Genomic DNA, 11870 nt, shown 5'->3' on the forward strand with positions numbered 1-11870 from the left:
CAGTCAGGTCAGCTCCAGAGGTGCATTCTTTGGATATCAGATTTGAAGTAATTGCTAATTTGTTCCTAGGTAACAGGAAAACACATTAAAGTGAATAAAACTATTAAACAAACATTTCCTTCTAATTTCTGTTCAACTGATTCAGCCAAGCGTTCCAGCCCATATCCCTCCTTTCCTAGCCCAAGAAGTACTGAAGGAGGGATCTGACACTCACTGGGGTCTTGCACCCTTAAAATCCTCAGAGTTGGAGAGATCCACTGACCCTGGCTTTGGGGCACCCCACCAGTGCTTGCTCCCTCAGCCTCCTGTGATCCTCTCCTTCAAATCCACTGCCTGTTCCCAGCTGTGTATGGATCAGGGCTGCTTTGCTGGTATCTTTCCTAAGGTTACACGCCCCCAAACAAAGCTGCTTTAAAGAGAATCCACCATCATCTCAGACCATGAAATAGCATTGGGAGTCTAGGACTCAGGGCAGTTAGAAAGTGTCTGGCTATCTTTTCATGCAAGCAAGGCAAATCCACTTGTGGATGCCATCCCTGAGGCAGGATCCTACCTAGATAAGAAAGCAATCACATAAAGAGAAGTAGATACTTGTATGGCTGGCACCATGCAAATGGGCAAATGGAGAGAGAAGGTTACTGGTAAACATCAGGCTCCCTTTTTTGTGTGTGTGTATCTTCGTGTGATCATTTAGGAACCCTTTGGTGAACAACACTGTACTCTCACTCAAACATATACAAGTGTGCTGATACCAGCAGATGTGCCTGGATGTTGCTGAGATTAGCTGTCTTAACCAACAACATCAGCAAGCCAGCATCTTTGTGCCTCCCATTTGTCAAATTAAAAGGTCCTATTCTAGGCTCTCCCTCCCTTATGTATACTCCTATATTGCCGTGCTCAGTGGACACATGCAAGGAGAGTTTTTGCTTTCTGAGAAGTGTGTGGGATTCGGTTCCAGGGTAGAACCAGAAGTCTGCAGGCTTCAACACCCAGCTTTTCCATGCCACTGAGAAAACTAGCTAGGATAATATATGCAGGCTGAAAGAAAAAGAGAAATGCATGTAATTGTGTCCTTATGGGAGCCCTTCTTTGCATTTTGGAACATGCAGTCATAATAATGGTGGACACTGCGCAGACAATAAGACATGAGATGAGAACTTTCTTGTATTCAGGTTCAGCACAAATTTTATTTACCAGAACTGCAATGTACAGAGACTGTTGTAAGGGCAAATCTCACGCAACAGACCATTCAAATGCTTGTGGTAAGTACAGTGGATGCTGCTATGAAAAAGCAATAGCAGAAAAATAAATGACTCCAGATTGTGAACCACTTTAGACAGATAGAGTTTATTATCCTAAAATAAGTTTAAACCTGTATGTAGGTAGTCATAGCAGAATAAGGATGGTGAAGTACCACCATGGCTGTGGATGGCATTACCAGTTACATTTGATTCCCTTTGATGAGATAGGTTTCATCCTACTCACTCATTTGTCTCATCTCAAAAAACAATCCCCTTACACCGACACCTGACATGCAACGCATCACCCTGGCTGAGAGAAAGAACAGGGTTTTAAAGTTGTCCCATTTTGCACTCGTGTTTTTACCGAGACAGAGCAGATGGCAGGGACATGCCCGTTACACCACTGAGCCACATCCCAAGGTGTCACGTCCATCCCAGGGGGCTGCCAGAGTCTGGTCTACTGCTCATTTCTTCATGTCTGGACCCATCATCAACAGTGGTGCCTTGTTTAATGTATGGGAAGCATCTGAGGCAGTTAAAAAAACATTAAACACATTAAGGAAAGAAGGTTTAGCTCCACAAATCTAGGCTTGCAGAAATCATCCCAGGACCACTCATTTTCATCCATGTAAGTAATAAATTCCCAACAATTCTGTTATAGAGCAGTAAGAGATCGCACTGCATTACTAATGAAACTGAACTATCACTTTGGTACTCTTTTAAAACACTTTTCCCTCTGTGGATCAGTGCTCTCCACAAACATCAGTTACACCAGCACACACTTATAACCACAGTGACTGAGCTCCCTGCCTGCTATACCAGCAATCTTTGTTGCCCCTACCTTACAGAGAAAGGACATAGCATACAAACAGGCTGCTTGCCCTCACCCAGCTATAAATCTTGGCACAAAGCATGGCCCTGAATAATTAACCTGACTTGTGATGTACCTTGAAATTAAATCCGATGGTTAACATCTAGCCTTATGGTCTAACCATGAATAACTGCAGTGACCTGGATACCACCTGCAGTGCTCCTGGCAGTGCAGCTCTCAGGGCCCTGTGTGCAGCTCTTGTGTCTAGGTGTCTCCTCTTCAGCTTCCTTTGGCTTGGGAGAGCCAGAACCTTGTCCTGATTCCTTGACTTTATTGGAGTAAGATTGGCCTGTGCTTCAGCTAGCACAAGAAATACATAGATCAAAACAAAACAGTGGCATAAACAGATGTATTTCCCAGCCTATGTTTTCTAAGAGTTATCTGAGCTTAAGTCAGTGTCTGTTCAAGGTCTTTCAAGCCACTTTGTGCCTTCCACGCAGATCCACAAATCTTATACTTTCTTGCAATCATTTCCTTTGACCATGGCTTATTCTGGAAGTGAAAAGGTCTTAGCTAATACAAAAGCCTTCCCCAAAGATTCTTTTTCTCCATTCTCACAGTTTGCCAGGCTAATGACTTCCAGCATCCACATCTGCCACCTGTTTCCAACTGTTGGCATTTTCTGATTTCTGCCATGGCCACTACAGCTGCTCCACCTCACCTCCTGGCCAGCTCTGAGGAGCCCCACCATGACACCATGACACCAATACAGCACGGCACCATGGCACCATGACACCTTGGCACCATGGCACCACGACACCTTGGCACCTTGGCACCATGGCACCATGACACCATGGCATCTTAGCACCATAACTGGTGGTGTCCATCTGATATGGGAGACGATGGCAGGCAGGCTCTCCTGGGTCTTCCCTCACTTAACAGTTGCTGAGCATAACCCAGTTGCATTCTCCGGGTCTGATTCTAGGTTGGGGCACAAGTGTTTTGCCCTCCTCCCAGTTCAGCAATAGTTTCCTTCACCAAAATCCTCATACAGTAGCTGTTTCTGCGTGCTCAGGACTGGGCTTGTGACAGGTTATTTCTATTCCGTACATGTACCAGGACATTCTCATCCACTGGCTGCAAAGGTTTATTTCTGCCTCTCCCCTCCTCACAAAAACTGTAATTTGGGAAGCAGATTTCATTTTGCTGATTCTGTCCGACTGCTTATTATACTGGATTTCTAAGGCACTTATGCTTGGCTTGGCGATTCCTCAGAAAGGGAATGGTGCCTATTGTAGTTAACCCTGTAAAATATCTAATGAATAATTAAATAGCATGTTGTCTGTAATTCAGCTTTGTTGGTTTGGTCAGTCAATTGCTGGTTGCTGCTCCTATCAGACAAAAACCTTGCCATGAAGCTTGTTTAAAATTCAGCATTTGCTAATTAGCATTGTTCCGAATGTAATTCTAAGTGTCACTTCTTCAGGCAATTCAAGAGAGCAATGTAGAACTTCAGTGTCTCTATGGAGACCATCTATAATTTAAAAGACAGAAACAACAGTTTAATGCCTTGTAATACTTTAAAAATCACCAGTATCTCTTTCCAAAATACCCCCAAAATACAAATAGAGAAAGGACTAAGGACTATGCCCCACTAGTACATGAAGCCAATTTGTTGAAGATCACCAAACAGTGACAGAGATGATTCACAGAAACTAGTTGAGGGCTAAGTTAAAGCACCAGGATTAGTCTCAGGGGCTTAAATTAAATACTGAATAAATATTTAAAATGCAAAAGATCAAATCGTTAGGCACATGTGCCAGCTGTAGGAAGGCAAAAGCATTTTGTTGGATTTATGCACAGAAAGACCGAGAAATGAATTCAGCAGCCCTGCTAACCATCTGGCTCACAGGACTGTAAGCCATGACTGATCTTGATTTCCAGGGCAGACGAGAAGAGGTTTGATCACCCACACCGGGCATCGTGCCTCCAGCAATGCCTGATGATGCTTCAGAGAAAAACAACAATGGGCATGACAGAAAGACAGGGTCTCCTGTAAATAACCAACAACCACACAGGCGAGCTCTGATGAATGAGTAATGTGAGATGCACGCACAAAACTGCACACAAGTCTTATGGCTGATCAAAAACCCGACCAGGAGCTGGTCGGGGAGAGACGAGCAGGGGATGGATATACATACAGCTCCTGCGTGTCTCAGTCCTTGCAGAAAGCACACTGATGCCTTGCAAGCTCTAACACTGTAGGCAGAGCAGAGGGCAGGGCTGTGTGTGATGCAGGAAAAACATGCAGAGAGCAAACGCCATGCCAAAGCCTGGTGCATGAGGCAGCAGGTGGTGGTGGCACCACCCTGGGCATGGAGAGTGGCTTCAACCCAGGGCAAGGGGCTGCAGTGAGGGTAGGGAGCAGGCATATGGTTGGGCAGAGATGCCAACAGGTGCATGAAATTGGCTGGTAGGGTGGGAAAAATAAACTGGGAAAGGAGGAAGAGACAAGTTAGAGACTGAGTTGGGGGTGTGAGGACAGCCCATCTCAGAGATGGGTTGGAGGCACCAGGTACCAGCAGGTCAGCCCCCTATGGATGGGGAAAATGCAGCATCCCACAAGGTCCAGCACAGTGGCAGGCAGGCTTTGGGCAAAATTGCTGCGTGCCCTGAATTTTGAAGGTAAAGGGGAACACGATGAGTACAAATCTCACTATGTAACCAGGGGGAACAGGTAGGATAAAAGGTAAGCTGCTCTGTCCAAAAGGTGTAAGCAAAAGCTAAAGAAAACTTCTAAAACTGAGTCTTTATTGCTGAAATTTCTCTATACCTTTTTCAAGGTTGCCTTGCAGCTGAGAGCTTCTGCTCTCCTAGTGTGAAATATCCTAAAATAAATAACACTATCTTCTGCAGTGGTGCATTATAATCAGAGTAGGAGGTTTTTAAAAGCCAAGCGGAAATGTGTGGTCTAATTTATAGATGACTTGATCAGAGATCAGTTTTCTTACATCCTTAAAGGTATTTTAATATAGTAGGATTTCTTATTATACCTTGTTAGATCATAGGAAATATTTACTACTCAAAATTCTTAAGGAACACATTTCATCTTATTCATTGCCATGTTTCCTTTGCCCCTTCAGCAATAAGATTCATTAGTGTCTGTAAAAATAGACATCTAATGAGATGTTTACTTCATTTAATTAAAGTCTAACATTTTCTGCCTGGAATACAATATCGACTCAGTGCTTTTTTTTCCCTGCATAAGATGCATGTTAACTACAGAACTGGATATTAACAGTGAACAGAGATTTTGTTCTTTAATACCAATAACTCTGCTCTTTATTATTCACTCACTATTCCAGCTGATGTCAGTGGAAGGACATATATAGGAAAAGCACTATCAGGCAGCTCAATGCATTTCATATTTCTTGTGCAGCAGCATTTTTTCTTGAAGAAACAAATGCTTTTTGCATGCTAGTTTTAGCATTTGGATGGCTTATGTGATTTCTTGTCTTGTGGCATCTTCATTTGGAGCATTATAATAGAAGTAACCATGGGATAAGGCAGTTTTTGGAAGTTCTGCTTGGCATATGATTAGCCAGGACAAGCTTCAGCTGGGAAGAGGGGCAGAGAAGGAATTTCCTCTTCAGGCTTCACTTTTGCAACTACATCTACATGGACAGGCATGCGCCTACAGCACTGGGTGGGGAAGGCAAGGATGGCTCACTGTGCTCCCTGGCCCCGTGCTTAGCTCACCTGCATTTCTTTTCCTTCCCCCTTGGTTTTCTTGCTGCCTTGATGTGCGCTGTTGTTCTGCATGACCAGTTATCAGAGCCCTCAGCAAATCTCTTGAGACACAGAGTTCGCAGAGGCTGCCGCTGCGTGCTGTGACCCTACTCTTGCAGGCGGCTGCTTGCTGGTCTCACCAAGGAGCTGTATGCATTAATCGTACACATCTCATGATATAATTGATTCTGCAATCAAATGTCCCTCTGCTCCAGCAGAGATTCAGCCAACAGTCCATGACTGCAAAGCTGTAGTTTTGACTCTTGCCTCACAACTGTTGGTGAGTTAGGGAGCATGAATTGCTGGAAGCTCTGAACCTCTCCCTCCCTACAAAAGTGTATAAGGGCACTGACAGTCACACCAAGCCAAACAGCAGAAGAGTTGGATCAAAACAGCTGGCTTCTGGCAAGAACCTTACCCCCGAGTGTTAATCTCTCCAATCTGCCGGTGTTTATCCTGAAATTATGCCTCATCAACATAGCCATAATTCTGTTATTTTTTTTCATTTGTTGTTGTTGGTTAGTTGTTTTCTGCGGATCAGCTTTAATTGACCGGAGAGAAAAAAAAAAAAAAAAGGGGGCAAAAAAATCCTCCATCAAAAATAATACCTTATTCCACTGCCAGCAAGGGTTTCATGGGTCCATGCAGCTGGGATCAGCTGGAGCTGTAGCGCAAAGGCATCCTGCCTGCAGCTGAAGAGGCCCCACCTCTCTAATCAGACTTGTGTACATTTTGAAAACAAAAAATTAGGTTCCCTCTTCATTCAATTTTCTTTCCTTTCTGTCTGCTGATATAAATAGATACAGGATATGTCTTAAGAGTCTGCATGATGCCTTCTGACCCACTGGATTGCACTTGAGATAGCTGCTTCAGACCTCTCTTTTAATATGTCTCTTCCACTTCAGACTAAGTCAGCTATTATTTTGTTAAGAATATTAGAAGTGGTTTTTTAAATGTAGTAAATTAAAACTTACCAATTCTTATGTGCCTTTTCTTCCTTTACAATGACATTGTTTGGGCAATACATCAAAAAAAAAAAAGCCTTGCTACATTGATGTATGGCACCAATCTATCATGAGAGCACTATATTTTTGGTGATGTATTAGAACAATGCATCATTAAAACATCATTGATGTAGACATATATTACTCAGCTACTGACTGGCTACCAACAATATATATGTATGGGGACCTAGGTTTAATGCGTTATATCAAAAGTGCATGGGTTTGAATATAAAATAATAATATCTGAATGCTGCTAAGAATGGTGTGAAATTGTATATTAATAGGTATAATGAGAGTCTCTGCAAGACATTTCAATTAAAAAAAAAAAAAAAAAAGCTGAATTAATGAAGTGGTGGAAGCTGCCCTTCTGCCACCCACCTTGTTTTCCTGTTCCAGAATGGGCCAGAAAGGAATGAAAAAGGCAGAATGAAAAGATATAGGGCAATAGTCCAAAGGCATAACTGCCTCCCACGGCTTTGATGGGAAACAGGAAAAATAATAAAAGCAAGTGAAAATTTAAATGGAGAGAAGCAATACCATTCTTTCAGGATTTGCTTACGGCTTTTGGTCTTTTTAATATCGCTGACTTTGAAGTTAAAACAGGGTCTCTGATCTTTAATAAACTGAAGTGAGGTGGACCACTAGTGTAGGCACTAATAAAAAGAATGAAAGGGAAGCATGACTGTATGTGATTCATTAGTTTCTCGCAAATTATATGTTTTTGTCCTGGAGCATTTGTTAAATTCCCTTTCTTTTCTAGAATGATTCAGTTTGCCCAAATCAAAATATGGGGTCACATCTGTTGAGGAAAAAACTTGTTGACAGAGCCCTTCATAGACGATTTCCACTTGTGCCTGAATGTAAGATGCACCTGCAGTTTCTTAACATTGTCAGCTCTTCCTGACCCTCAGCTTTTGGGAATACTGAGGAAATATGTGGGGGGTTAGGGAAAGGCTGTAGCATTTGTTAGAATGAGTTCTTTTTACTTACTGATAGGTAAAGGCAGAAGTTGTGTTACAAAACCCTGTCCTTGTTTTTGTAGGGATTCTAAACGACTGACCTGAACAGTATTTTTTTTCCTGTTGTCTGCTCTTAATTTTACATGGTGAGAATTCTTTAAAAACACTCATTATTTTCATCTCATAGCCTACCTCTGAACTGTAGAAAGATTAACTAATTTTTCAGCAGCTATTACAGCAAAGCATAACAACTTTTGTCCAAGTTCATAACAGTGAATTTCCAAGTAATGACAGAGCTAGGATTATAGTCAGAAGGGTTCTGCCATGTTTTAAACCATATTTACCCTCTGAAACTGCCAGCCATCCTTCACATTTGGTAGCCGTGCTTTACCAGTCTGATTTGTTGTGTTACCATGTTACTAGCTCGGCCAAACTTTCAAACCCACTGTTGTAGCAGAGCAGATTCAGGTCAGTAATATAGAATATAAATCACTTATTCCCAATCTGGCTTTAATCCTAAAGAACAAAGTGGATGGTTTTGCTGGAAAAAGGCATCCTGTTGATAAGGATAACCTAAACCCTAGAGTAATCTCTAAGGTGCAGATGTACCCTGGTCTGTAAAATGAGAAAGCTACCTGCTAATGTTAGGCTGAGTCAGGATGTGCTATGGTTCAGTGATGAAGCTGCAAATCGTTCGGCTATGTGAACAGGAGGAGAGAGACCACAGGCCAAGAGCATGAAGCAGCAGGTTTGGCAGCCTGGGGAAACCACTGGGTAGCAGTTTATAATGACGGGGGAGTGCTCCCAATGTCTGAGGTATCACTTCCAACACAAAGACCCTTCCCTGTGTACAGCCTTGAGTACATCCTAAGCTCAGTCACAGCACTCAGCATCGCCAGGCACTGGTTTAGCACCCACCCTGTCACTGCCAATAATTAACTTCCTTTTCCACTGCAAGAGCACACCACATCGGTGAGCATCATTGACACAGTCAGGTGGCAGCAAATGTCCTGGTTCTGGTGTTCATGGTGAAGTGTAGGACATGGAGAATAAGCTGCCTAGTAGGTTAAATGTGTCATCTGGGAACATGACATGGATGTAAAAATTCAGTGATACAGGGCATCGCAAGCCCATCTGTTCTTTGTGCAGTTCAGACTGTTTTTTTCTCATGGCTTTCAGCAGGTTCCTCGGGTTTTCTGAGCATCAGGTTCCCGGTCTGTAAAATGAGCCTCACAGGCTTTTGTCATGTCCTGCATAGGAGAGCATTAAAGATTGATTCATTCTTGTTTGAAAATTGCTGTGAAGATGAAAACTGCCATATAAATTCTGCCTATTGTTCCAGTGGCCTCCTGATTTCAAAGGCTGCTGGGGTTAAAATGGTAGGAGACTGATTTAAGTGGAAATCAAGATGTGCTGTGCCTGATGTGGGAGCCAGACAGACCATGTTCACCAGCAGCAGCCTGAGTGAGAGTGATGCTCAGAGAGATGATACAAAAAGCTCTTCAATACCATAAAGGCACACATAAAAAAGTCTCATTACTGCCTCTTGCACTCTCTAGCCACCATTTCTACAACTCTATTGGGCTTTGGCAGCAGCGAGAAACTTGTTAATGAAACAGAGCAGTATCTGGACCATCTGGGAAGGATATTGTGTCAGGTTGTATGATGAGATATACAGACATCCTTTGGAGGGTGCCAAGGGTGAGACAATAATACGCATGCTTATAATAAAAGCCCTGCCTTTGCAAGCAGATAGCAAAGCACCAGAGGGGCAAAGAGGTGGAGAGAGAAGCTCATGCTGTGACGGGCAGCGGCTCTGCCAGAGCACAGGGAAGGAGCTGGCAAATGCTCCGTCGGTGCCTTGCACAAAACCCATCCAGGTAAGAGGAATGGAGCAGCAATGTGACTGACTCCAGGGTGCTAACCCGGGCTGGAGCCAGCACACAAACCATCCTCCTGCACCCAGAGGACGGTGCAGCTGCTTGCCACTGCCAATGGGAAACCTGGTGCAGGAGAGGCTCCAGAAACTTTAGCTCAAATTTTCTCTTTAATAACCAGTGTGATTAAGTTAAGAGGGCTAATCAATAGCCCTGAAAATGCATTGTTAATTACAAAACAGCATCAACTCACTGAAGCCCAGGTATGTTGGGCACTCGGTTGGATGAAGAGCCCCTGTATCAGCTACCTGAGCCAGCTGCCAGCCTGGGCACTGCAGGCAGCACCGAAAGGGCCTGGGGAGGGGAAGGCCATGCATGCTGTGCTCACCTCCCTCACCTTTATGAGGGGGAGAGGAAACCCTGTGAAGTGCTGGGCAACATCCCCACTTATGGAGCATGCTCTAACTTGGACTTACAGTGTTATTACCAACCCTTCTCTGCGTCATGGCTGTGTCTGTTGGGGAAACCTCTGACAAAACCCAGGGCCCACTGGAATCCATGTAGAAGCACATGAAAAAATGCCATCTGAGGGGTGAGAAGCTGCAAACGGTGCAGTATGCTGATTTATTTTGACTATAGTTTTGCGTCCAGGCTGCTGTGCCATGACACACACATGGGAGCAGCTTTGTGGTGGACACAGGTCTTGTAACCTACCGAGGTTTGGCCATGTTCCCTGCAACCATCCTTACCCTCCACACAGTGAGGGGACTAAGAAATTAATGAAGACATTGCCCTTTTACCATGCCTTTCATTCATTATGAGTATGAATGAGCAAAGCCTCCCGACCCCGCTGTGAGGTAAGAGTGATGGCTTTCCCCATTTTATGGCTGGATAAGCAAAGGCCTGTGGAGATGAAAGGCTGGCTGTTCCCAGCCCTGCATGAGTGGGCCAGGGGAGAGGCAGAGGCAGGGAAGTCTTTCCTTTCCTCTCACTGCAGCTCACCTGCGTAGCCTCTCCTGGATGACGTGTTCTCCCAGGAATGAGCTTAGCAGCTCTGAGATGCCTGCCTGTTACCCTGGAGGGACAAAACCATGCCTCCTACCACCAGCAGCAAAGGGAACACGCGCTGGGACAATAAAGCAGCACATATAGCTGGGAAGATGGTGCAATAAAAGACAACCTATTTTAAGTAGTATTTCCAAGCACTCCTGCGTGCACTCCCACCCTGCCCCTGGCTGGTAGCTCTTTGAAAAGCCTCAGGTGACCCGCAGGCACATTGTTCAGAACTGTTTCTGGATGAGGACTGGTGCCCAGAGAGACCACAAGGCTTGGGGATAACTGAAGCGAACAGTACTTAAATGAGTAGGCCAAGCTTGTTATCGTCTGAAAAAAAATGGGAGATGATCAGGAGATGATCAGGGTCAAGACATTGGAGTGACTGTTCATAGCTGAGCTGTCTTATTAGATCATTAGCTCCAATTTTTGGCCCAGATGTTGTAGCAGATAAAATATGACATAAATTTTCCATAGAAAAGCTGCCTTTGGGCACTCCAGTGTCCGTCGTCAGCGGCGCACGCAGTCATTTAATGTTCCCTCTGGGCTGCCAGGGTAAGCATGGCCTTTATGTAACATACCTACGCACATGCACATATGTGCAGGAGGGTTTGGGAACAGTGTCACTGAATTCTGTGTGGGAAATCAGCCTACCTGAGTGCTGTGTTGAATTTCTTCGCAGTTGTGTTGCTGCTCATCTGGCACAGCTGTGGCCCTCCCTGGCAGACTGACTGTGTGTGCCTGCTGCAGCAGTTTCGTGAAAAAAAAAAAAGCCTTTCTGCTGGCACTGCTGCATTCTGCAGCCCTCTCCTCCCCTGAGAGGCTTTGGATGATACAATACTTACCACAGTTTCACTTGTTACTGCTTTTTCATCCAGCAAGATAAATGATCATGAAGGCTCACTTTGCCTTCCTCTGAGCACAGCCTCCTCCATGTATAGTGAAGATAAATATTCAGGCAAGTCAGTCATCTCAAAAAACATCTAGGCAAGAGTTCACATTATTTTAAAAACTCCCTGCCTGACACTGTAGTAGCAATTGCCACAGAAAAGCCTATAAACAAAATAAACAAATGTAATACCATGGAGAATTGGGAGAAGAAAGCAATAGTGCTGCTTGCTATTCTGCAACTGCTT

General features: G+C 44.2%; 1 long non-coding RNA gene across 1 annotated transcript; it reads right to left on the minus strand.

The window, feature by feature from the left end:
* Positions 1–1167: 1167 nt before the first annotated feature.
* On the minus strand, positions 1168–11463 carry LOC311438408. Its single transcript, XR_014694082.1, has 3 exons — positions 11389–11463; positions 2671–3586; positions 1168–1767 (listed from the first exon to the last, which is right to left on the minus strand). It is a non-coding gene; the product is annotated as an uncharacterized lncRNA (long non-coding RNA).
* Between the last annotated feature and the right edge of the window lie 407 nt (positions 11464–11870).

This window comes from Aythya ferina, assembly GCF_964211825.1.
Source record: "Aythya ferina genome assembly, chromosome: 5".
NCBI lineage: Eukaryota > Metazoa > Chordata > Aves > Anseriformes > Anatidae > Aythya > Aythya ferina.